General features: G+C 42.1%; 1 protein-coding gene and 2 long non-coding RNA genes across 7 annotated transcripts in view; 1 reads left to right on the top strand and 2 right to left on the bottom strand.

Moving 5' to 3' along the window:
* Positions 1 to 25,387, bottom strand: part of KALRN (kalirin RhoGEF kinase) — a 473,232-nt gene that overhangs the window by 368,448 nt on the left and 79,397 nt on the right. The gene's annotated exons all lie outside the window — the stretch shown is intronic.
* Positions 12,018 to 14,349, bottom strand: LOC136293005 (uncharacterized). The gene is made up of 2 exons (XR_010722045.1): positions 14,106 to 14,349; positions 12,018 to 13,055 (listed from the first exon to the last, which is right to left on the bottom strand). It is a non-coding gene; the product is annotated as an uncharacterized lncRNA (long non-coding RNA).
* LOC136293004 (uncharacterized) lies at positions 20,238 to 24,228 on the top strand. Its single transcript, XR_010722044.1, has 3 exons — positions 20,238 to 20,400; positions 20,807 to 20,936; positions 22,286 to 24,228. It is a non-coding gene; the product is annotated as an uncharacterized lncRNA (long non-coding RNA).

The raw sequence follows: 25,387 nt of genomic DNA, 5'->3' as shown, positions 1-25,387 counted from the left end.
ATGAATATATGCAACCGCACGCATTTGTCTTAGTATAGATTTTAAAACATCGCCACCGTACAGTTCTCATTTTGGCATGACAAAAAATAAATAGGAAAGTTGTAACACTGCTTCAGTTTGAACCTTTGCACCTGAACAATCTCCTCCCACCACCTGCAAAACAAAACCCCCAGAATCTTCATGATTTACGCTGTTTTAATAAAGACAATGATACCTTGAGAGAACTTCCTCCTTCTACCACAGACTGCAGCTGTCAGTCCCAAGCAGACAGCCCAGGGGAGGAGCAGCCCCATGTGCGGGATGGGCCCCCAGCTGCAGGGGCTCAGCTGCTGGAGGCCTGGGGCCTGGGAGCCTCCAGCCTCCCAGCACATCTGCCCTGGTGCCCACCCTGCTGCCCCGCCAGCTGGTGAGGCTGAGCAGAGCTGAGCCACAGGGTTCCACACCATCGAACCCTTTCCATTTTGGATTTTGCATCTGCAGTGATCAGTTGTTGGCGTGAGGCCAGTTTCCAGCAGCACACAACTGCTCCTCTGCACTGCTCATCCATGCAGACTTTTTCCAAAAGCTGTTTCCCCCCCACCAGGCCTATGTGCAGTTCTTCTAAAAAGTGTTCTTCCTCTAATATCCTTATTGTCACCTCCCAGCCAACCCTCACCTTGCTTGTCCACAGAAACTACATTTTTTCCAGGGGTTTTCTTATCACACCACTGGAGAAAGGTTCCAAGAAGTTTCCTGTTCTAAAGTAAACTAGCTTACAATTTTAGAGTTCACCCTTAACCAGTTAAAAACTAATAAAAATATGCTGTCTGATCCTTCACTTTTCTCAGAAATTCTTCTGGGGACAACGCTTTGAAACATGTCTGTTTATGGTTCCTCAACCCCACTGCACATTCAGGCCAAACAATGAAAGGGGGTTCCCCTTCCACACCTGGAAGGCATTATTTAAAAAGAAGAAGGTAAAAATCTCACTAGGGCAGTACAACTTTTAGACAAGTAGAAGCATTTCATCTTTCCCCATGGAGATCCCAAGCCAAAAGCTCTACTGGTACAAACTTGCCACCTATATTAATTTATGAGCTTTTACCCTAGTAATAGTCAGACCTGGACACATCTGAAGTGTGGTAGCTCTAGTCCTAGTGTTAGTTTGACAGCAATGAGCCCACAAGCATCAAAGCATGCTCATTAACTTCCTGCTGAAGGTAAGAACATGCTCAAAAGCTTTGCTGAACAAAGTCTGTAACGATCAGCCCAATCTAAATAGGGAAACTGCACACCTGAGCAAGGGGGACGATGGTGTTCACTGGGAAGAAAAATGTCCTCAAAATCCTGCCTTGCCACAGCAAAGCCATGCTCATGCAACAGCTGACCAAAGCCAGGATGTTTTCTGCTGGGCTGGGGCTGTATGGTGGCATCTCATTTGCAGGAATACACTGTTCTTCTCTTAATGAATAAATGTCACTGCTTTGTTGTCAAAGGTAGACTGGGCACTGGGAGAGTTGCCTCTTTTTCTACACATCATGCCAAATTGCTAACACATCTTACCTTGCAGCCAAATTTTAGAGATACAAGCTGTTGTTAAAATAATTTATTATGTAGCACACTCATTTAGAAATCACCATTGACTTTTTAAAACCACAGGAGGAAGTAATTAGATTTAGTAGGTAGCAAAGCTTCTCACTGATGGTGTGGAGTCCAGGTTTTCAACACTCCCTATACTGAAAGTTGCAGAAAAATAAAAAGAACTTTTCCTTCTCACCAGGCACAAAAATAAATAAAACAAAATCAACATTTCACCGAATGCATGAAATTAAATATGTGTTTTCTGGCATGTGCTGTGAGGGTGTCACTCAGGAGAGCATTTAAACGCATATGCTTGCATTTAATGAGTTATATAAGTCTTAGGAGTAGGTTTAACTTCGAGTATGTGTGTCTGTGTTTTGCTGCACAGGGGAGGTGTGGTAAACCAGAGCCTCAGGAGCCGAAGAACCCCGGGGGAACGGGGCTCAGCAGTGAGGAAAGCCAAGTGTGCCTTGCTCCTGGAGAGCTGCTTGGCATTTTTCATGGCTCATCCCTCATGTTTTGTAGGAAACATGCACACTAGTGAGCTTCAGCCTTGCTTGCCAAAAGCAGTCTACTGCGGCCATGTGGTGGTTCTCGCTCTGCGAGGAACAACAGCCGATACCTCCTTGTCTTGCAATAACTCTTACCCCTCTAAATCAAGTTGACTACAATACATAAATCCCCTTTTTTTCATGTCTGTGGACAGGTTAGCAGATGTTTTCAACATCCAGGCTGAAACCGTAAATGATGAGACAAATTTGGACCTCTGGAGCTTCGTGGGAGGCTTGATGTGGGAGAGGATCTGTCTTCACCTGAGCCTGTACTGCTGCCCCAAAGCTCGTCTGCAGCCCGGGGGAGAGGAAGCCTGAACCCAGGGGGGAAGGGGGGATGCCACAAAGGATAAGCCCCCCAACTCCCCTGCACCCATTCCTGACTTCTGGGCTGTCTCCTTGGACATCTGATTAGATAGGGAAAGCAAAAAAAAAAAAAAACCCAACCCAAACAAAAACCCACAACAGTGACCTCCGTTTTAGCTTTAAAAATAGGTGAAAAACTAATTGGATTTTTTAAAGGATAATCCATGTAAGTAAAAAGAGTAAATTCCTGAGAGATTATTTAAGGCTTCTGTGTAGTCAGCTTTCTCTGCATGAACCCAGCATAAAGTAAAACCTTCACACTGGCTGGATCCCTCCGAGGAAACCTCCTGTCCCAGATGGTGTTTGTTACTCAGGTGCACAGAACTACTTTCCACAGAGCAGCTGAACATGGAAGCCCAGACAAAAATTAGGAGCCAGCACAGACACTGGCGTACAAGCACACAGAAAAGCCTGAGGAAGAGCTGGCAATTGTAAATACCCCCAGCCAGAGAAAGACAGGACTGGAGGGGCCACAGCAGCGATGCCAACGCTGACTGCTCAGAGATGGCAGGGGCACAGGGGAACGAGGCATCCTCCTCCTGCCTCCAGATGGAAACATCTTCACTTTTCATCTTGGCTGTTTTTTCCAAAGAGTTTTGTCCTACTAAAAATTCTTTAGTCTGGACACAGACAAGGAAGGCCCTGAATGGGCACCAGAAATGGCCTTGCTACCCCCAGTGGGAGACCAGCAGGAGCATCTTCGCAGCTTTTATGGCAGGCTGGTAATGAAGTGGGGGGAAGTTTTCTGCTCATTAAGTGGCAGAGGCAGTGGGACCACTGCTGTACTCCTTCCATGCACGCACGGCACTGGGCAGCTACTGAATGACACAGTGCTCCCTCATTAGGGAAAGGGTCAACAAACGCGTCTGTCATCCTTCTGTTACTATTTCCAAATGATCTCAATTAGGTTAATTAATTTTTTTAGAGCAAGAAAAATGCCAAGGAAGAGAGTGGAATATTAAATGAGAATAAAAATAAAAGATCGCTCCTTCTCAAACCCAAATCTCAAGATTGTTTGCTTTCAAATGAAAATAATTTTCCAAACATTAACTTACTTGAAGAAAATCACTAAGTGTTTTTCTCTGTGGCTGCTTAATTTGAAAAGTCACACCCACACTTCTCCCCACAACCAAGTATGATTAATGCAAAGCAACTTTCCTAAAGACAAATTACTGTCACACTTTTTTAATCTCAATCAATTATGGATACATCAAAAAATACAATGAGTTTACACTTAATCACAAGAGTTTAAAGGAAAGGTTATGTTACTTGCTTTGGTTATACAAAGATATGGGCATATAATTTTCATCAGGACAAAACTTTCTTTTGAGGAAATCTGGTAGGTAATTTACATACAAAGAAACAATTTCATCATTTACTATTTCATATTTGTCTCCTGATGGGGTCTTTAAAATCATTTAAGATGCTAATTCATTAACAGTTTTGTCCATGTGTCTGTATATTTTGCCTAACACACAGCTTTCTAGAATGTGGAGAAAGAAGAAAAGCTTTCCAGTTTTTGTAATCTGCCGTAGATTTCTGTTAGAAAAGAAAAAGGCAGACAAACAGTAATAAGGTAGATAAATGATAAATCTTTAAATATGATTCATTACATTATTTCCGTTTCATTTCGGTTTTCTCTTTTTTATATTAATGATTGTATGATAGCACCATGGAAAACCAAACAAGCTTGTTTTTTCCATTTTGAAGAAATGACACTATGAGAGAACTTCAGTGCATGAAAAACATGTTCTCTAGGGAAAAAAAATCTTTTTTTTTAATTGATGCAATAAAAGAACCATAAAAACAGGAGAGGCTGCCTTCTGTTTGTAAAATGGATTTGGTTATCTTGCTAATAAAAACATGGATGCGTCTGGAACTTCTTCAAGAAGTTCAATCAAGAGGAAACATTTTAGCCAAGAAGCAGATGTATTACATGCACAGTGACAACACAAGATCCCTTTCCACAGAAGAGTTTCACTGTGCCATGCCCTGAACAAAAACCAGGCTGAAAAGATATCCAATGTGTCGATAAACTTTTCAAGCTGGTCAGAAGTTGCGTAAGATTTCAACTCTCAGTACAGAAACTGAGTGACCTCAAGTAGACAAAAAGCCTCGATTCCACTTCCTAACACACCTTTATGTAACCATTACAAAATTAGTATCGTCTCTACTCTGTTGCATATGTTTAAAGTCATCATCTCTGATACTAATCATCATCATCCTCATCATCTCTGATACTAATTTTACCTCGTGCTTTGCTCCCTTTAATGTCCAACCACCACTCTTTTTGCTGAGAGATAGTTAACCACAATTATCCTCCATCTGGATGCAATGGAGTCAGTCACAGTAAGACTGAGATGTTTTTTATCTTCTTGTTCCAGGTCTCTAAAAACAGTCACTGAATGAGTTCTTATAAGACTCCTACAATGCACTTAAGGTGCATTATTGAATTGTTTCAGTTTTAGAAAAAGACGCATAAAAAATCCTCCCTTTAGAAGTGGCTTCTAGTTTGATACTTAGAGGCTCTGAATTGTCCCTGGAGACTCCAGTGAGTTCATACAGATCACCTAAGCTGGCAATTGAAGTACTCGGATCAAATGCACAAAAATGGGATGTGAGCATTCCCTGCAGGAGATGGAGTTTCAAAGGTACTGCTTAGCATTGTAGAAGTTTATCCAGGTGACATCGTCAAATAAATCAGGAAACGCAGACAGCGTTTACATGGGCACATCTAAACCATCATGTCTGGGAAATTTTTCCCACTCCTCTGGATGTATACTCTGGCCACGTCCCAACTTAACATCAGGGAAAGTGCTAAGTCCCACTGTCTCCTCTCCAGGTCCTGTGTTCAATGGAAGAAAACCGAGGTAATTCAGGAAACCCAAGTTATGCTTTAACACATTGAATGACTGGGACTTAGCACAGCCTTCTGTGCTTTGGAGCCAATTCAATCACTTGGGACTCCTGATTCATGGAAAGTTGAAAACACTCAGCACCCAGGAAGCTTATAAAGGTCTTTAATGACCAGACTGCTTTTGCTCTGCCATTTTGCAACCTTATCCCCTAAAAGATGCATTATTATTTTTTATTATTATTATTGTTATTGTTATTTTATGTTGTTATTACCTGTGACCCTTATTTAAGGATCAAACTTCTGGTGTCTGGTGAGGGCTGCAGCTCCTTCCTTTTACACACAGAAGCTCACAGGAGATCTCAGCAAGTGGCTCTGCCCTGTGCTAGCAATAGCCCAACAGCCAAGGCAGGCTCAGGTTCTCAGGCACTTTTGTTTTCTCATTTGGACAGAGGATGAGGCCGGTGCCAAAGTGCCTGGTTCATCCAGGAAATGTTCCATCACATGCCCCTAATGCTGCCCATTGCAAGGTCAGCCTTTTGTCTCACCGTTCAATACTTTCCTGGCAATTGATGCCCCCATCCATAGCGTAGCTGGTAATAAGCAAAGCACCCCTCCAGCAGCTCTCTATGCTGCCTACCTACAGCCTGATGCCATTCCCAAAAGCTTCCCTGTATGTAAGCTTAATGGATAAAGCAATCAATGCAAAACAAATCAGACTCTGTCCAACGTTCTTCCTTCAGTAAGTAGAATCTGAATCTTAGGCCTTTGTCTGAGCTGCTCCCAAGTTCCAGGATAACTAAACACAACATGGATATTTACAATTAGCCACAACACTTCTAACATTATTATAACACAGGGGTAACTTCCTCCACTAAGTTTGTTGCCTAGCAAAAAGAATCTCACTGATGAAAACCAGTGTGGTGCTGTAGTGCTGCAGATCATTAGAGGAACACGGGACAGCCCTTGAAACCAGTATTCCAGGTGTCAGATCTCACTCCACGCCAACCCAGTGAAGCACAGATCAAGAATTCAGAGTTCTAGCAAAACTGCCTTTCAGTAACTGTTAAGAAAGAGATGAAGACAAACTTCTACATGCACTTGCTTGCTATCATGGTTCTCCTCAAGCTTTCATTCCACCAGTAAAAATAGAAATGGGGCTGCAAGCCAGGTTTTTGTTGGAAATTCTGAGTTGTTTTCATCTACCTGTTGCCGAGAGCTAGAGTATATTGCCAGTTATTCATGTTTTAATGTACTTCATGCATTTCATGTTTTAATGCTGTGTTTCGTCAGGAACATAATCTCCACAAAGGAAAAAGGGTGAAAATATGAGGTGAGCTTGAGAAACTCAAGAATATCAAGTCTTCAAATACATGTAAAAGTAGCACCACAACACTGTGGGACCAAGGACTGGGGTTTTTTGCATATTTCTCTATACACAACCACGATGTCATTGAAATCTGGTACAATGCTAGTAAACCACTTCATATTTTTTCACTCAAAAGATTCTCACTCCGGGGTTCTCCTGCTTTACCCTGCAACACACAACAAGGTTACAATCACCAGGAGACATTGAGAAGTTCCATTTTCTGTCTCATTCAAAATTGAACATGTACAAAATCCTGCACTGAGGACAAACCCGGCAATGCCTCGCAGCCAGACAGACCCAGTGCTCGGTTCTCCTCTGCTCCCCACAACATTGCTGCAGCTCTGTGTGCCCTTTGGAAAGTTCTGACACCGCTGTGATTTCTGTCTTAAAACTTCTGTTTGCTGCCTCTGTTTGGTCTGAAAGTTTTTCAAGGTAGAAACTGCTTATGCCAAAATTGTGCTGCACTCTCATTACCAAAAATGACCAAGACACTGACTACAAACTATGTGCTGAACAGGACTGAAACACTGAGAAAATCTGCTGGTGCAATGGGAGATTAGGCCAGTGCAGGCATTATCCTCAGCACAAATGTGTGAGCCCAGCAGGGCAACGGAGGAGACAGGAGCTGTGTTTTGTGGAGAGTGCAAGTTATAATCTTACTGATTTATGGGACACTAACTGCCGTGCAAGGCAATAATGATTTTCCACAGAGGTCATCACAAATTCTGTTTGTCAGTCTGCTTTGAGAAAATCCCATTAAGAAATAGGTGGCTGCAATGTTTATTGAGAAAACCATGAGTGACATGACAGAGCTCTAACATTACAATTTCAGTTCTACTGGATGCCCTGTAAATACAGGGAACTTGATGAAGCAGGTATTCCCAAGAGTGGAATACTAATTAAAATAGAGAGAGATGCACTGATAAACTGGCACATTTGTGTGCTTTGCACTGCTTGAATTACTTCCACATGAGCACACTTTATACTTTCCTTTCCATACATCAAACTCTGAGCCTAGATTTTACCTCCTTATCTCTGGCCATCTAGCACATAACAAAGATTTACAGCATGTTACACAGGGTGAACCTGGGAAAAAGCAGTTACCATGGCAACCCAGTATTTGTTTTGTGTACAAACTTGAAGTACCAAAGCAAAGGAAGGCCAGAACTCCACACCAACTTCAAAGTTGCTTTTTCTGTTGTTGTTCCTATTGTGTTTTAAAGATCAAAATATTTCAATGCTGTCAAGTGTACATATTAAATGTGTCCTTTAAAAGTGTCCATTAAAAGTGTCCTTTAAAACCTTTTACAGGAAAACGGTCAGTCATTGCAGAGCACCACTACAGAGATGACTTGCCACACATTCAACATGTTATCATGACAGAAGGATTTCAAGGGATGCCCTGAACGCAGACAACTGTGAGGAAGCACAAGAAAGTACAACAGATCACTTCATGCCACCACAGGAATTCAGTATTACAGGTCAATTGTGTAATATTAAGATACTTCATGGTCAGATTCCTGCATACTCCTCTACTGGATCACAAACAAACCTTGACCCGTGAAGATGAATCACAGCCGTATTTTCGAAAGGTATAAACCCAGGCTCCATTTCACTGAAGTAGCATTACACATTTGCTCTGTCATTTATCACAGACTACTTTATGTTCATGTACCTAGGCTCCACTGCTCCTAAGTTTATTATTTCCCAGCAAATTGCATCTTAATTCAGGGCACCCCCACATTTGCATTGACATCAGAGAACTTTACTGCAGAAGTCATCAGCAGATAGCTTGGGGTCTGCTTGCTTGACACAAACCCTCGATTCCCCTCATGCCTCTACAATTAGCCAAGGCTACACACAAGGAAAAGGTGAGCAGAGCTGGGGTCCTGTCTGCACCATGGAGCAGAGACTCCCTGTTCTCTGTAAGGAAAACTTTTCTACCTCAGGTGTTCAGGATCTGTGGGCCACACACCACACAGAGCCCAACTGATCCAACACAAATAAACAAATCTGCACCAAGGTGGCCTAAACATCTGCTATGACCATTTATCCAGATCTTTTGATACAAAACACTTCTTTAGAGGGGGAAAAAATATCCAAGAGGGAAAAGTGTATGCTTTCAGAGAAAACCAAATAAATGGTACACCTGCAAATAGTGAAACAGTAATGCCTCTTTTTCTCTACCTCTTTTCATGTGGTGCAACAAAGGCATAAATGGTCTTGGACACAGGATACATCATCCACCTTGGAATACAGAGCCCCAAGTTTATAATTTTGACAGGGGAGCTTAAAAACTCAGTGTCCTTCAGCAATGTTACGCTGGCATCTCCATGTCTCCATGAAGCATTGCCATAGAGCCAAGTGACCTAAGCAGCCAGCACAGCTGCTTCATACCCTGGGACTGCTTTGTGTTTTCCCTGCTGCAGTGTATTTTCCACACAGCCACAGCTCTTCCCAATGGCCACTGCTGCCCAGCTCCACATCTTCACATCCCTGTGGTAGAACACTGCACTTGTCCTGAACTCCCCTCCAATTGAAATCACTAAGTCTTTTTTTATTATTAGTAAGAGCTGAATTTCCTGTGGTGCTGGTAGCATGGAAACACAATATCTGATTCACAATATTAAAAACACATTTCCCAACCAGAATGGAGTAGAAAGAGAGGGAGAAGAGTAGTGGAATACACATGCATCCCACAGAAGACACATGAGTCTCAGAAAATCACAGATGAACTGGGGACACTGCCACCTTAGGGAAATGAACAGTGGGGTTTTCTTTCAGTTACGGATTGGATGAATATGGCAAATACTTGATTTGCTCTGTAAACTGTGAGGTGAATGACTGGGTTTTTTAACCTGCTGGAGCACTCCTGCTGTGTGTTCTACAGTATTTTGTGTACAGAAACCAAAGCTTGGGCACTTTCTTCTCCAGTTATCGAGGGAGCCTAATAGTGTTCCCAGCGAAGCCAGCAGTAACACAGTGTTATTAAGTGGAGGCCCACTGCTGATCTCACTAAGACTGGTATCAGAGCAGAGTCATTCTTTTTTTACTGCAGAACTCCATTTTAATTTTATTTAGGGAAGCAGCATGATCTCATAGGCAAGGCATCAGGAGATCTGGGTTGTGTTCCCCGCCATACCATGTGATCACTGGCAAAACATGCAAGTGCTCTCTGCTTTTTTTGGTTTTTTAATCATCTGCCATGTGCTGGAAGTGATCATTATTTACTGCCACAGAGTGCTCTGAGATCAATGAATGATAAACCCTAAAGAAATGCTGAGTGTTACCAATGAAGTGCGTGATCTTTATGTGATTAGAGCAATATAAATCAGGACTAAACTCAGTGTCACCAACGTAATGCAAAATCAAGCCTCAAGGTGATCTGAATGGGTAGTAAAGTTCTTAGTAACAACAGATGACCCAGGGAAGCACAGGTTAGTACTCAGCAAATGAGTGAGGTAATGGTAGAGTAGGCTTTGACAGAGAAGACAAATTGTCATAGAACAAAGAAGTGAGTTCATCATATTTTGTCCATATTGTGTCAATTTTCCTTTCCTTTTACAATTGCATTCTCTTACAAACATATTCTACCTCTTTCTGTTCCTGCTAAGCTTTGTCTTATGGCCTCCTCCTTTCCTCCCCTCTCTAAACTCATGCTGTGCGTAAAATTGTCTTACTGATTCAGAGCAAGGTTTATTCTTTTTGGCCCACTGCTCTGCTCCATTGTAGGCCACCAGTCCTAAAGCAGAGAGATTTAGCATGTGTTTCATAAAATATTTCAACTCTTGGTTCATGTTTTATTCTTTTCCATTTCTTTCATTTTACCTTTTTATGGAATTTCATCAACACCACGGGATTGGTGCCTGGCATCTAAAACCAGCTGATTGAACAATGTACTACCCTATCATGCACCATGATAGCTCATACAAATGATAATTCTCTTTCAGGTTTGTCTCTTATTAGTCTGAATTCTCAAAGAAAGTCAGAAACTGAATAAGCATTGTGGGCTGTACCTTGAATCTCATCTAATCCCCAGAACAGCATCACTAGTTCTATTGTTAATAACCAAACTCCCAGCATCCTATCACATCAGTGCTCTGAACACTTAAAAGACCAAAGAAACCAGAAATATTGATGTATCAGATATGTACACTTGCACAAATAAACCTCACAGCTCTGGTTGAAATGAGGTTTTAAAAAGAAAAAGGTCACCGCTTAGAACCAATGTTGTTGGTAAGACAGAAAATAAGATCATATAAGGTGCTCCAATGGGCTTAGGGTCACCCACTCTGGTACCCTCTCCTCTCTCAGGAGACAAGGAACTGGAAGAGAATATTAAGTAAAAACAATTTGGGCAATTCTGACTAGTTAGGATTCTTAAATATCTGGAGCCATGCTGACTGCTGCAAATATATTGGAAACTTATTATCAGGAGCACAGCTATGATGGAGTGACTCCAATTGGAATTATTCCATTAAATGCAAGAGGCTTTTTGAAAGCCACAGTTTTCTGTTAAACTTGATGGCAAAGTAGATATTGCAGTGTCCGTAAGTTAGCTCAGTTCCATTCTGTATTTTCCTCTGACATCAGCAGAGCTTTGTGGAATCAAAGACAGCTTTTCCTATCTTTCTGGAGAGCTACAGAACAAACACATCTTCCATGGGCTGTAACCTCCAACAGGATGATGGGACGTGATCTCTGGAAGAGAACTGCTGGGTTCACAGCAGGATGCTCTACAAGCCAGACCAGCGTCAAACACCTCAATAGACTCAGCTTAGAAAAAAACCCCCAAAAACAGGCCTCTAAATTCTGTGTGGGTATCTCATGAACTTCCAGATAAAACAAAGGAGATATTGAAATATCCCCTTTGTGAGAAGAGGTTTAAAATCCTCATGGATTTCTAGTTTGGGTAAGCAATTTCATTCACCCAGATGGAAGAAATGAGCTCCTAGAAAGCTCTGCTTAAATGGCCAGGTAGCACTAGTGACAACAAATATAAACCACTTTAAAATATTGAAATTGATCTGCTTGACTTTGAAAAAGACTCAAAAGCATTTTCAGTTTGCCACTGCCAACTCAAGTTTGGCCTGTAACAAAAAATCAAACTCTTAATAAAACCAGAAAGCATAGGTACATTCCCACACCAAAAATGATCGAGCTATTACAGCTCAGCAATTGACTGCCCATGCTCTGAGTTGCAGTAAGTTTGTGAGCACCTGAAGCCCACTTCAGAACTGAAATAAAATACATTTGCTGAAAACGTGCAATGGGGCTATCTGCAGCTGTTTCATGGAGGGATTAACCCACCAATCTAAGAGCACACTAACAGTAGATTAGCATGTTCTGTCTGATAAACTAGAATTTGTGAAGCCGCAGCTATGTGACTCCTTCCAACCATGCAAATTAACCATTACTCTGTTAGCTGAAACACTGGATGCTCACAGTGACACCAGCTCAAATTAAAATTGCTGCTGATTCAGAAACAGAAGGGATTGACAGTCATAGAGAGACAAAAAGCCTTTGAGACAGCTGCCCTATGGGGTACGTAGCATAATCAGACATTGAAGCCAGCAGAATTACAGGATCATGTCAATCACAGTTCTTTAGGTTTCTTTTAAACACATATATCTCAACATTTGAAAACAAAACATGTTTCTGCATGTATTTTTAGAAAAGAATGATCCACTTTGTGGGGTTTCCTAATGCTCCTGTATGCAAATCTACATATTAATCAATCCCAAGTCGCTCCCTGGAATACTATACATATGATAAATATTTAATTATTTGCACTGACATTTCAGGTTGAACACTTTTTTATTCCTACCACATTACTAAAGCCATGAAAAAGTGGGGAAATGTCTGAACTAATAAATTATACTGGATCATCCTCTACCATAGCCAGTGCATGGATAAATCTGTCAAGGGAAAGGTAAATGTGACAACACAAGAAGGTGACAAAGAGCTTGAGAAACTTCTTCATTTGGCATTATGTGACAGTGGCAACATGTGCTGCCTCATGCCTATGCAGAGAAAGAGCTTCTAACAGAGTAAAGAACTTCTCCTTGGTCTCAAAGCATTTAAACTTCTGATCCATGGAGAAGCACAGACACTGGATGAGACATTCATTTGTCAACACTTTCCGAGAAATAGTTAAACTGTCAGCATTTGCCCAGTTATCATTGGGCATGTGAAGCATAATTATGACCTTTTCCAGGGAATGCATAAAGTCAGGAGCAGGTACATTCCCCAAAGGCAGGACTGAGACTTGGGGACAGGTGGGTTTCTCCTCCAGCAAACATCCAGGAGGTCTGACAGCAAAGTTCTACTTTTCTGACTGTGCAGCGATCCCATCCTGAGGAGAGAAGCACTTGTAGATATGGGAAGATGCAAATCCCCTCCCTCCCAGCTCTGTCTTGGATTGGCTGGAAAGTTCAAGACCTCAGCTTACTCCCAAATTTCCCATGCCCAGAGTGCCCCAGGGTCCCACCACCACTTCTCTGCCACCCACCCTCTGCAACCAGAGTAGCAACTGCCAATTTCTCTTCCAGCTCTTTTCAGTCCAGAGAGCCAGAGTTGTACTCAGAGTGAATTTGATTTTTCCATCATTTTTAATTTACAGGTTATCCAACTGCATTTGATCAAGGGAGAGAGAAGAAACCAATAATATAGCAGAGCACTTAGGAACTAATTGCAAATTACTCTTAAATAATACATCATCCCTCTCTTAATTATGGCAACTTGCACTCTTCTCAGAAAAGTGCACATCTGCTAATGTATTTTTCCAATAATACCAATATGAAGTTGCAGGGAAAGGGTAGAGTAGTGGTTGCTTTGTATCTTGACCTGCTCTCAGCCTAAGTTTCCCTCAATGTCCAAACAGCTTCTCTATTTTTTCTTTCTGACTTAAAAAATTCATTCTGAAGATACATTTCTTGAACCAAGGATTGCTTGCTAACTAACATTCCTTTCTGAAGGAGAGGGAACACCAGGAACCTGGACTGCCTTAATAACTAACTAAATCTTGTATTGCCCATTCATTTCCAGAGGCATTTGAGGCTGGGCCACTGTAAATTCTGGAGATTTCATGTTTCTACTTGCTTCAGTGCACCAAAATCCTTGAGGCAATTTTCTCCATTCAATTTGCCATTTTCCTCAGCACTTGTACAAGATATTCCAAGATGCTGAAGCCTTGGCTGCCATTCCAGTTCCACACACGCCCATTGCCAGAGTCTCCAAAAGACATCCACGACTGAGTTCTTTAAGGTCCTCTGATCAAATATGAGGATGGCAAAGACAAATTCTCAGCACTGGTGAGCCCTAAGCAATTGCACCAGTCCCTGGCTCTGGCACTGAAAACCAAGCACACAGCACATTAGCTTCTGCACCCAAAGAAAACAGATACCTTTGAGAAAGGTAAGAAAACCTGTTTTCCCAGCGTTGTCTACTGTGTAAGCAGTGGAGCTGGAATAGGAGCTCTGCTCTTCCTGATTGAATCCCCTGGATTCTTGGTAGCACCACAGTCTATGTCCTTTAATTTGAATTTCCAAATAATTCACAATGTTGAAAACTAAAATCTCTTCATATTGTCCTGTTGTCTAATATTTCCATGAGGTTTCAAATAAATAATGTTTAGAGCCCAGACCTGACACGCCAAATAAAGGGTCAAGGCAGCTGTTACCTATAACCTGCTGTTATTATAATCCAGTCTCGCTTTGGGATCATCAGGTGGCTGCATTTAGCTGGTCAGCTGGCTCACTACACCACCATCATCAAACTCATCATCTAAATGAGACACCCTTTTCACTCCGGCCAATTAATCACACATCCTCATCTGACATGCACAGGCTTGAGATTATTGCTCTGAGCAACTGGTTTTCCTCACCGCAGAGAAAACCAACAATAAATAATCAAAGGGAAAGTAAAAAACAACCTCAATCTTAGAGAAAATCATGTGGATCTTATAAGCGATTTTTCAGCCTGCAGTACACGGGGCGTACATCCCCTTACTGACCAAAAATATAAGATGGCCTTTTAGGTTCTCAGATGTGCTGGCATATGAATCTCCTTGCCCTGACATAACCTAGACCTGAACAAAGGATAATTTATTTTCTTTTGTTAGAGTTCATCATTCAACCAAAAATCTTTTCAAATTTTACAGGAAAACCAGAACACTCAAAATACCTGTTTCAAGGTAGAAAAGGTGAGAGGTCTGATGGAGACATTTCTTCTTCTTTTCAGAAGTAATTACAATCTACTTTGGTTCCCAAATCATTCCTTTAGAAAACATCCATGAGACCAGTTACCACGAAACATTTCAGCTTCAATGCACAGAGTGCGGCCTCTGCCAGATTTTTCTGACCAGCCCTAAGAGAGCTGCAGCCCCAGCAAAGCCGCTCGTCCCAGGCATCCTTGAATCTCCCTGTCATTGGCAGAGGCAGCCTGTTCTTGTGTTTCCTCAAAGAATGCGAAAGAGGAAACAGCCCTAATGGTGACACGTCCCTCATAGGTAATTAAATAGAAAGTCTGGCAGATTTTCAGACAGGCTGCTACCTGCCTATGAATACAAAGTAGCTTTGCTTGACAGTCAGCTAATGCACGGGGCCCCCTGCCTGGGCTGGGTGAGTCTCCTGGAAGACTTTAAACAAATGTTTACGATAGATCAGCGTTACACTGCTCACTTAGTCTCGTCCCAGAGACGTGACACCCACATCAGTTTTTGATGACTCTTGTAAAAATCCCACCCCCTTCCCAGCGGCACTGTGCTTGCTCCTATTAGGCTTTCCTTCTAAGCCGTGCCCTGCCCATTTCTGGGTGTTTACACTGGCAATCCCGTACACCCAGCTACTAACGGCCAGGCTATTAACTGCTGCTGCTCAACTGCATTTCTAGTCGGATTTCCACTTGTTCCAGACAATGGTTTTAACACTGACTGTCGTAGTGTGGGGTGTATTAACCCCACAGTACCCAGGCAGGTAAAAATGAACAACTTTCCTCCCAGCAGCCATAACAGCTGAAGCGTTAAAAGCATACTGAGGGCAATGCTCTTTTTAACAGCACTTGGCACAATTAAGCTTTAATTCAGAGCTGTTTTTTACAGCTTCATTTGTTTCTGCCAATTTTATGTTCGAAGGGTGGGGAAAGCATGAAGGAATAACAATTTAAGTGCTCAGCAGATGGAGAACGAGTACCTCTTATTCTCTTCATCACTGCTGAAAACAGAAGTATTCCACCTCGCAGGGATCCCTTGCCAAAATGAGGAAAAACTGAAACACCTCAGCAGTTACCAGAGTGTTTGAACCATCGCAGACAAGTGTGTTTCTTTGCAGTGCTGCACAGGGCATGTAGAGTGTGTATGTGTAGGAATAAGACAGGCACCTCAGCAGCACCACAAGCGGTGGGTTGTCAGCACGGGGAATTGCATTTTCTAGAGATCCAGGCACTTCTCAGCCTAGTTGTGCCCTTAACACTACGGATATGAGAGGAGGAAGGCTACAGAAAGCAGTGTCCCTGACGTGCCAAGTTGCCACCAAGTGTGTGGGCTGGTTGTGTTTCTAGTTTTCTGTGCACAGCTCTTTGCCCCTCCATGTATCTGGCAGCAATTCACCTCTGCACCAAGGAAGAGGACAAAACCCACTCTCCTCCAGACATTACATGTATGACACAAACACACACTCAGGACTTGTGACTAAACCCTGGCATGGGCAAACGGCACTGCAATTTAAAGATCATATCAGTTCATGAGAGGGAAAAGATAAAGACCTGCTTGTAGAGGAAGGGTCACAGTTTGCTGTCCAAGCTGGAGAGGCAGTAGTCTAGAGCACAAGAGAGTCTCAAACAAACATGACTTTAAAAATCACATCACTCTGAAGTGGTCTAAAGGAGAACACGTTGTTGCTGATGGGGGATATCCTGCTTTGTAACTCAGGGGTATTTTCTGGGCAGAACTGCAGTAGCCCCATCATGGTTGATGTCATTTCAGAGTGTTGGACCCACAGGTCCCAGTGGAAAGCCCCAGGAGGTCCAGCACACGGTGGTGGGACAGGAAACAGCAAGCAATAACCACCCTGGAGCCAGAAACAGAAGGTACAGAAAGGGGATGGCAAACTCAACAGTCTCCTCACCCCCAGCACCTCCCTGAAAAGAGAGAATCAGAAAATGGTGCAGGATCCTGCCAGGGGGTTTTGTATTTGACTCCGCTCTTCAGCTCATTGCACAAAGTGCTCACATACCACAGTAATGAGAGCAGTAGAAATGCCTCCAGAGGTAGAATAGATTAGAGACAGACAAACAAGAATGCAGCAGCTAAAGGAATAATCAGAGCTCCCCTCCACAGGGAAAGGGCAAGCCTCGGCACTTCTCTCTGTGCCAAATCACTTCTAAAAATAAACTAGGGAGACAGATCCAGGCTTAACGGTGTGACAAGAGTTAAAGTGCAGCACTGGGGGCCTGTCATGCCTCATACAGCTACAGAATTGATCCACTTAGAGGACAAAAATACAAATATTTCTCTGGCATCCTTCACTATGGGCAGGGGTCAGGTCCTGGCCAGGGTCCTGTATCAGCTACCACCCTCTATTTCAAAGCACAACTTTTACCTTTGCCTGGGAAAGGTCAACTTTTTTCTCTTTTCCACCCAAGTTCCCAGTACAAAAAGACACATACTGAACACAGGTTTGATAAGTTTCACTTGTAGCTCATTACCCCGTGGTTTGTAAAAAATCTACCCGTTTTTGTGCTACCACCTTAGTATAACATACAAAGGCAGGACCCAAACTTCCCTGTGAGCTGAGGCTCGAGGAATGCAAAAACCTTGCTTGATTCCCCTTCAAATGAATTGAAGTAAACACATTTTCTTTCCTGTCTATGTAAGAGCACAAGAAAAATCAATGCTGCAGCTAATACACTCTTCCATGAAACCACAGTAACCTGTAGTAGATGTCTGTGCTACAAAATAATACTTGGCAAACCCACAGTGCTTTGGGGTCAACAGAGAGATGTCATTCCTTCCTGCACAAAATCATTAACACTGACGCCACAGATATGCTACTCGTAATGCTGAATAAATACTCCAGAAAGATTAATAATATTTTCATTGAACTCTCTATTTAAAGAATATAGAAGCACCATTTCATTCCTAAGCTGATAATAGGGTCCACGTGTGAAAACAATAAAATAATAAAAAACTACATGAGTTAGACTTCAATGGAAAAAGCTTTACCCAAGAAAAAGTTTCTACATCAAAGCAGGCAGATAATCTGACAATATTTTCTTCTATAAAACTGGATAAAGTTACTTAATGATTTTAACAAGATATAGTATTATAATTTTTATTAGTCCCTAAAGAGCTACAACTAAGCTGCAGAGGAAAATTGTCTGCCTTATCCTGGTAGGAAATCTAATGTAATCATTATTTTTTTTTCTATTTTGCATGAGCATGACCAAAAATGCAAACAAATAACTGATTTTCTAGAATTACAACTGGAAACAATAGTGGGTTTGGTGCAAAAGTACTCAGAGTTAAATCATGCAAGAACCTGATCATTTTTCCAAATCAGTAGGAGTAGGAGTCTCCGTTCTTTCTCATGTTCTTTGTGCAGTTGTTCTTTGACCAGCAGCTCACACCAGGGGCATAGGCAAGACATGCAGGATGTCAGAGAGAGCAAGATACTTCTCAGCAGGATGTGTCTGGACTCATGAAGTAGGGAGGGACCTTTCTAAACAGAAGAATTTCAAGTTGCTCTCTCTAAAAACAACTAAAAATGAACTGAATTCTATTCCAAAAGGCAGAAGAGAAGACTAATATACTTCTCCTTTTGCTTAAACAAGTGAGATATCTGTGGTGTAAGGGATAAGTACCAGCAATAACAGTTGTAATAAGCAGCTCAACTGATTTCAAATGAGACACATTCCTTGTCTCTCTGTTGGGCCATTGGATTTTCTCCAGTGCATCTGACACTTATTGCAGCAGCAGACATGTGAGATTGGTACAGGTGTTGCAAATTTAGGAGCAGTAAACTACACAGTAATTGGTCATAAGTGAAGAAACCACTTGTAAAACCACAGATCTGCTACCATTTTTGTTACATTCTCAACAGGTTTTTTTCCTCTCCCATTTTTTCACTTGCCCAACCATTGCCACAGTCAATATTTTGTTCATTGGGGTATGTAGAGCATGGCATGTGATGACAGTCTGGTTTTGAAGGTTAGCCCTTCATCCTAAGTCTTCCCAGGTCCCTAGGACAATGGGTAACTAAAGATCTCCGGGTTAAAGGTCTCCAGCTGCCCAGATGAGAGGTAAGACAACAGTAACTTATCAGGAGCAGAAAATGGCGCATTAGGAGCATATTTGTAAAATGAACATGCTGTCACATAATTCCTGTGGGACTGTAAAGATCATGCTGATTCTTCAAGCACATTACAGCTCTCACTTGGCTGTGTGTATGTAATCCTGGTCATAATTACATGCATATGTTAAGTATTATTTATAATTCAATGACAAGAGACAGATTTCATTGTTCTTCAGTCACTGCTGCTCTGTACGTTTGTGCTGCATAAAGCAGAGATTTGCTTTGCCAATCAAAATCTGGTATCTGAGATCCTGTGGTGGACTGACCCTGACTGGACACCATGTGCCCAACAAAGCTGCTCTGTCGCTCCCCTCCTCAAATACACAGGGAACAGAAAATATCATGAACAATTCATGGGTCATGATAAGGACAGGGAGAGGTCACTCACAAATTACCATCACAGGCCAAAAAGATTTGACTTGGGGAAATGAGTACAATTTTTATTATCAATCAGATTAGAACAGGATAATGAGAAATAACCTCAAGTCTTAGAACAGTTTTCCCTCACCCCTCCTTTCTTCCTGGGTTCAACTTCACTTCTAATTTCTCTCCTTTCTCCCCTCAGTGCAGGGGGATGGGGAACGGGGGCTGTGGTCACGTCATCACGTGTCTCTGCTGCTCCTTCTCCTCAGAGGGAGGACTCCTCACACTCCTCCCCTGCTCCAGTGTGGGCTCTCTGCCATGGCACTCTCCTGTGAACTGCCCCAGCGTGGATCTCTTCCATGGGGTGCAGTCCTTCAGGAACTGACTGCCCCAGTGTCAGTCACCTGCAGGTTTACAAGTCCTGCCAGCAAAGCTCCTCCACTGTGGGCTCCTCTCTCCACATGTCCACAGGTCTTGCCAGGAGCCTGCTCCAGCACCAGCTTCCCATGGGGTCTCAATCTCCTTTGGGCATCCCCCTGCTGCAGTGTGTCCCAGGGGCACAACTGCCTCACCACAGCCTACATCATGGGCTGCAGAGGAACCTCTGCTACAGCACACATCAGATGCTCAAACTGTCCTACTTTCTCTAACAGGTGGCTTGGGGACAGCTCAGCCTCCTGAAATATTCATTTTGAAAGTCCTTCTGTTTTAATAACAAAGCAAATAGGCATTGGTTTTATATCACTGATGCTGCTCATTGCACAACCAGCCTATAAAAACAGAACCAACCTGCTGAAGAGATACTTGAGACAAAAAATATGTCAATGGATTACAGCTGGGTTTGCTTTCTTCCCCTTTTGTTACTGAGCAGCCTATTCACACCAGCTCTGCTTTTAGTTTTACTCCTCGTAAGTTCATGATGCAGAAATCAAAAATTCTGGAGCATTTATAATTTCCGTTGTTCCTCTGGGAAAGATGGCAAACAAGGTATGTCCATGGGAGGATTGCTGGGTAAATGGCAGGCAAAGTACATACAACTCTGGGAAATCCAGCCATGCTAGTCTAAATTACTCAACCTGACCTAGTCAATAAATATTGCATCAAAAATCAGAGTAAGAAATAGAAAGTTTGTACATGAGATTTATGTTTCACTCTGCAATTCACATTGTAAGTGGTTTGATTAAATATTTATTCTAATATTCACTTGGGTTAAGAATTACACCAATCTGTCTATACAAAGCTATGCATAAGCTTGTAGGAAATTTTACAAATATAGCAGAAATGCATTATCAACCTCCTAGTTTTATACTACAACCATTTTTTTCCCTGTCCTGATAAAAAATTCTGCCAATATAATTTATTCCTTTCACCAGTGGGCTATTAATCTTCACAGCTGTTGCTCATGGGCTAAATCAAGAGAGGTTTCTGTTAAAAGAGAATTCAAGTTCTCAGGCATCTCAAATACCTTCAGAAACAGAAGTTCAGTAGAGAGAACATTAAAGAAGAACGTTCATAAGGTTCAGGTAAGCTCTGCTAAATCACTGTGATCTTTGATACATTTCAAGATTTAGATCAAATTCTTCAAAAAGCCTAACTTCATCCCTCTGATAGTTCTGATAACAACATATTCTTTCTGCTAGAGGGAATGGGTATGACAGCCTGGCTTTTCTCAGAAATCAGCCTAAAAGTACGTGTTATTTTCTTGAGAAGACAAAGAGATCAGCAACATTTACATGAAAACAGATCTGAATGTTTAAAACTAGCAGGTGATATTGAGAGACATTTAGTGAGACTTGCTCTTTAATTGTTTATGGCTCAGACTCTAAAAATGAGCTCCAGTTATGTATGCCACTGTCATTAGTCATATCATAAACAGAAGCCACAAGTCATGATTGAAAGGGTTGATTACTGGTAGCTGACAGCTGCTTGTACATGGAGCTGAACTTGAGGAACTTCGTTGTCAGCTCTAGCACTGTTTGATTCACTGAATTACATGGTCCTCACCTTTAATTTTCTGCCTCTGAAATAACTGAAAAGGTTATTTACCTGTTATGTGCTGTAAAGTTGAGGCATAAAAGGCACTATATTACCGTTGTGTTGCAGTTTATTAATTGATGTAGTAAAAAGGCACAATTGTGCATTTTCTTTGTTTAGAAACTAATGGGCAGCCTGTGAAAACCAGCTTCAAACTTCACTTCTACTAATTTGATAGAGGGAATATCACATCATGAAGTACAAAAATGGCAAACACATTATTATTCTGTTGGACTGCCTTTGCTATCTATAAGCAGACGTGCTTAGATGGTCAAAAGTTATATGTACGTGAAAAATATTCAATATCTCTCATCTGCTTTTACTATAACTTCTCTAAAGGTTCTTTCAGCCAGCCAGGTAAGAGTATCTGCTAACAGTTATTTAAATTCATGAGCTAAACCCTTCTTCCAGCTCAGGAATGGGATGCAAAATGAATGAGGCTTGTCTTGCTTTTCCCCCCCATTATTTTTTAGCAATGGACAGAGAACTCTAAATCACCAGTCCAAGTATCAGTGTAACTGAGTTAATTTAACTGGAGAAAATACAGCAGAACAGATGCTATGGGCTTGCCTCAGTGCTAGAAAAAAATGATATTAAAAAAAAAACATGGTGTGTTTCTAGTCTCAGTAATGTCACCAGCCTCCTGTATTACCTTAATCAAGGCACTTTACTTCAGCATGCTTTTTTTTTTTTAATTAGTTAAGACATATGTAATAAATAAGCCTGAGACAAAAAGTGTTTTGAAATTCATCCTGAGGATTCTTTAAGCCTAAAAATACAAAGTAAAAAATTGGTGTTAATGCACTGCCTTATAGACCCCTTTAATTTCACTGCTTAGGTATATGCAGAAATAATCAAAGCATGAGCACCCGTGTTCTGAAGCAAGAAGAGACTATCATAAGCACAAGAATTTATATCCACCACTTCAGACAAGCTGCAGATAATTCCTTAGCAGCTCTTGGAAACAAAGCTACATGCTGTGGTCACATTAAATCATTTACTTCAGAAAGCTATTAAACCTTCATTGAAATATTGCAGGTAATTAAGAACTTCCAACATCCGCTGGTAAGCTGCTGCAGATGCCATAACCCTGATGGCTGAAGGGTCACCCACCTTTCCTGTTTCAATTTAGCTGACTACAGCTTCCAGAGAGGAGATCTCAGAATCCCTCTTCCTACTAATTAAACAACTGCTTAATATGGTGTGCCTTCCTTTGAATATCCAAGGGGCATTTCTGAGCCTTGTTTTCACATCAGGTCTGGAAGGTCACTCAAACAGCACTCTCAAGGATGTGCTGTCTAGAAGCAGTTGAAGCTCCTCCTTGCACATTCATAAAGGCAAATCCATGGTTGCTTTTGCCTGGCTGACCCAAGGAAGGTTCTGGCTCAGCTCCATTGCATTACTGATAGGGCACAATCACCCTAACCTGCACTCAAGCACTGGATGGCATCCAGCCCCCAGTGTCCTTGTCCAAGCAAACCCTTCCACCACCAAACCCAGCTGATACGCTGTGACCTCTGATCCCAAAGAGACAGAGCCTGTTAAGGGAGAAGTTTGAGTGGCTCTCTGGCCTGCACAGGGGAGTCTGTTAAGATCCATGGTTCAGAAGAAGACAATCCGGCTATGCAATCCAGATTCTCTTTTTCCTTACTTCTCTAGTTCTGTGTTTGATCAAGCAAAAAAACTATAAAAATAATAGAAGATGATTTTACAGAAAATATGTTCAGACACTTCTCTCTCTCTCAAGTCTGTCAGGCCCTCTCCCAAATTTGGCTGCTCCTGAAAGCTGCCAAAACCATCATGCAGCTGGTTGCTCAACAGCTCGGTGCCTCGGTATTTGCAATGCACAGATTCTTTACCCTGCATTGAATAAAAGGAAGGTTGAAGAATGGCGCTACCAGGAGAATGCTGGTCTCAAATTCCTTCTCCTCAGGAAAGGTGCTGTAGGCAGATAAATAGGACAACCACATGACAACCCTGCCTTGTTATCAGCTGTAGACAGGACAGCCACAACACTGAGCACATATCCAGGTGAACACTATCACCCCAATATGAGAAATCATATCAGATGTCTTCCTTTTCAGCGTGATTTGATCAACTCATCCAGTACTGCCACGTCAGCATTTCCTCCTCAGCAAGGAGCAGACACAACAAACTGTCCCAAAGAACTAGGACTGTGTAGGCTTTACCACCATTCTCCCTCGACTGCCTTTCCTAGCTGTGAATCATGCAAGTGCCTGTGCAAGGCACTAAGGTTTCCCCATTGCCATGGGAACACAGTACTCAGCAGCTACTGAAATATTCAGCCCACCTCCATAAAATACCACGATTCAGATACCAGCCAAGTACCTGAGCAGAGAAAGGTTTTCAAAAGCCAATGTGCTATTAGCATTTAATAAGGAGAAAGGAAGGTTATTCTCTCTGAACAGTATGAGACTACTCCAAGCAATGGAATTGCTGCTGGCCTGCTGCACTCAACAACTCTTCCTCCCCCTCACCTGAGATGTTAATAAAAAGGCAAAGTCCTGGCAGTAGAAAAAAACAAAAAGGAACACCTACACTCAGAATAACACAAACATTGGCCATCCAAATGTGACTGAATATTTGTGGTAAGTATCCAGCTATTTGGCACCCAACAATTTGGATCATCTCTGCCCTGAAATTACCCTCTCACAGACCTCCAGGATAGGTCCACAGACAGCATCCAGACATCTGGCCAGTACCTCCCCATGGGCTGAGGTTAGATGGCATTTCTTTTCAAAGAGCTGAATATTTCCTCTTTTCTTTTACCCACAAACTCAAATTTAAAAAAAAAAAAAAAAAAGAGTTTATTTCCCATCACTGGCTGGCACAACTTTTATGTCTTCTGGAACAATAAACAAGGACACTTGCATGGGATTTGGTTTTTTGTTAGGCAAGGATATTACTGGGATTCAATGGCTTTACTTCTGGTTTATTGGGCTTCCCACTTTATTAAGCCAGTTCTTACACAAACATGTTTTGCCTATCAAGTGGTAAGATGAGGCATAAAAACTAAGTTGCAACAGAATTGAGTTCAGCAGGAAGGGAATTAATTATTTCTCTTTGAACAAAACAAAATAAAAGACAGAAGTCTTCCACACATATTTTCAGGATCATCCTGAATCTATCAAATTACCGATCAGTCAGAAAACACTGGGGGGAAGGGGGATGATCAACTGTATGACAATTAAATGCACTGTAAAGCTGCTCTTGCTGGAACTTTTGTGCCTGTTTTTTCTGTGTTCCCAGTGGCAACAGGAGTTGTAAGATTTGAAGGAGTACAAGAGGACTTGCCATAACTGCAGCCTTTGCTGAGCAGCATCAGTCACACTCTCCGAAGATCAAGCTTCCAGATCCAGGGTCCAGCAGCTTAGGAACAGGAGGACCTGTCCATGAAGACTGGACAAAACCCAGGATTTACCTTTCCCTTAGGCAGTAGCTGGCCATAGCTTCCAGAGTCTCCTCCCTTCCTGTACAGGCTGATTGCAACAATGGTGTGAACACCATTCCAGCCATGCAGTGCCATACCTGGTGCATATGTGACCTCAGCCCGTCAAAGGACCCTCCATCTTTTCCTTTTGCCTGTGAGTGAAAGTATTCCTGCAATCCTTGTGAGTCACAGGAAACTAAGTAACCCCAAGACATCCAAACCAGTCCACCAGACAATGGTCATGATTTGAAAGGACTTATCTGGACCTTAGAAGAAGCTCATAACAATCTCACAAACCATGACCAAGTTTAAACTTCCTGTTTCCTAGAAAATCCAAAGAAAATTTCCAGCTGATAACCAAAAAATAACATGACCTGAAATTCTGAGACATTCTGTGTTAGACAAGAACATGGCGCTCAGTCTCTTTTAGTGGTGGTATAATAGATTATCTCCTCCTGTATCCACAGGAAAACAACCCTTATCTCCCCT

Source organism: Chamaea fasciata, unplaced genomic scaffold, assembly GCF_029207755.1.
Source record: "Chamaea fasciata isolate MVZ Bird 193981 ecotype frontalis unplaced genomic scaffold, bChaFas1.0.hap1 SCAF_8, whole genome shotgun sequence".
NCBI classification, from domain to species: Eukaryota; Metazoa; Chordata; class Aves; order Passeriformes; family Sylviidae; genus Chamaea; species Chamaea fasciata.
Note: the sequence above shows the minus strand (reverse complement) of the source record. Positions and strands in the feature narration are given on the sequence as shown.